Source organism: Nuphar pumila, chromosome 10 (genome assembly GCF_984573655.1).
Source record: "Nuphar pumila chromosome 10, dmNupPumi1.hap1.1, whole genome shotgun sequence".
Classification (NCBI taxonomy): Eukaryota; Viridiplantae; Streptophyta; class Magnoliopsida; order Nymphaeales; family Nymphaeaceae; genus Nuphar; species Nuphar pumila.
In genome coordinates this window covers 53786583-53788296 of record NC_143258.1, presented here as the reverse complement: position 1 = coordinate 53788296, position 1714 = coordinate 53786583, and the positions used below count along the sequence as shown (strand labels likewise).

Genomic DNA, 1714 nt, shown 5'->3' with positions numbered 1-1714 from the left:
TCGGCAATGTACCCTCGGGTCTCCTACTAATAGCCTCAGCTAACTGTCCCATTTGCGACTCTAACTTCGCAATGGACTGCGTATGTGAGCTCAAAATCTGGCTACACTTCTCGAAGGCGTTCTGATTAGAGGTTTTCACCTCTTGGAATGCCTGGAGAAGTCTCTCCTCAAAAGATGTCTGCGGGGCAGACTCCTGCTGAATCGGGGAAGGAACTGAAGAAGAAGAAGACTGAGCATAGTTCGGTCTTTGAAATGGCTGAGTAAAAGATGGCTGCCGAACTGGCTGAGAGGAAGAAGGCATCTGTAGAGAAGACTGTGGATTCTTCCATGAAAAATTGGGATGGTTACGCCAACCCGGATTATATGTCGATGAAAATGGGTTATTTGGCGGTCTGACGTAACCCTGAGCTGCCTGAACTTGTTCTTGAACAAATTCAGGGTACTGAGCTGCTGAAGGGCACTCAGTGATCTCGTGTGCCGGACTGGCACAAAGAGTACACACCTGCTGTGTAGTGGATGGTCCTGAGAGAAGCTGGTCCAGCTTCTGAGCAATCATGTCTACTTTACACTGTAGTACAGTAGATGGACCAATCTCAAGAACGCCAGCTTTCTTCTGAATGCTGGGTGTGGCTCTATCAGAATGAGAGCTCGAAGCATGGTGGAGTGAATTCTCGGCCAATGTATCAAATAGCCTCCATGCTTCGTCCTCGCTCTTCAGCATGAATGTCCCACCGCATGAAGAGTCGATCATCTGACGATTCTTGTCAGACAATCCATCATAGAAACTCTGCACCAGTTGCCATTTCGGCACCTGATGATGGGGGCATTTCCTGAGGAGATCCTTCATTCTCTCCCAGGTCTCATGAAAGCGCTCACCATCTAGCTCTGAAAAGCTAGTGATGGCTCTACGATATTGGTTCGTGCGACCAATGGGAAAGTATTTCCGAAGAAACTCCTGTTGCAACTGATCCCAGGACTCTATTTCTACAGAATCTAAGGACTTTAGCCAATACTTGGCTTTGTCCTTCAATGAAAAAGGAAATAGAGTCAACCTCAACGCATCATCATCGAAATTCTGTATCTTAACAGTAGAACAGATTTCGAGGAATTCATCTAAGTGTCGGTAGGGATCCTCATGACTAAGGCCATAAAAGGATGGAAGCATTTGAATAATGCTGGCCTTAATCTCATAATGTGGCGCTCCTACATCGGGTCTCCGAATGCAGGATGCCTGAACATAGTCTGTGGGAATGAAGTATTCCCGCAGAGGGCGTGAAAGAACTGGGGGTGGAGGTGGAGGATCCATGTCAGCCATTGTTGCCGAACTTCGATGAGAATGTAAAATTCTCTCTGGGTTGTCAACAAATGGGTGTAATGGGGTTCCTAGACCTCGTCGACCCTGCATACACTGGTACTAAGACCAGATGTAAGCAAACGACCTAACTAAAAAAAAATTAAACTAGCACAGATACTAAAATGTAAATAAGCAAATAACAGTAACTAAAAACAAACAAATATGCTATATAGCTATGTCAGAATTCTATACTAAATAATTAAATAACAAAGTAAACTATTCTAAAATGCTAAAACAAATAAATACAGGAAATCACAAACTATGTTTTTCTAAAACCCACCTGTCTAATCGCTCCTTGCAGAATGATAATTAAGTGAATCCTAAAAAGAACAATATGTGAATCCTATATTTACTAACTAT

General features: G+C 43.6%; 1 non-coding gene across 1 annotated transcript; it reads left to right on the top strand.

Moving 5' to 3' along the window:
• Positions 1–809: 809 nt before the first annotated feature.
• LOC149826811 (small nucleolar RNA R71) lies at positions 810–912 on the top strand. The gene has a single exon (XR_016435836.1). It is a non-coding gene; the product is annotated as a small nucleolar RNA R71 (small nucleolar RNA).
• The last annotated feature ends 802 nt before the right edge of the window (positions 913–1714 follow it).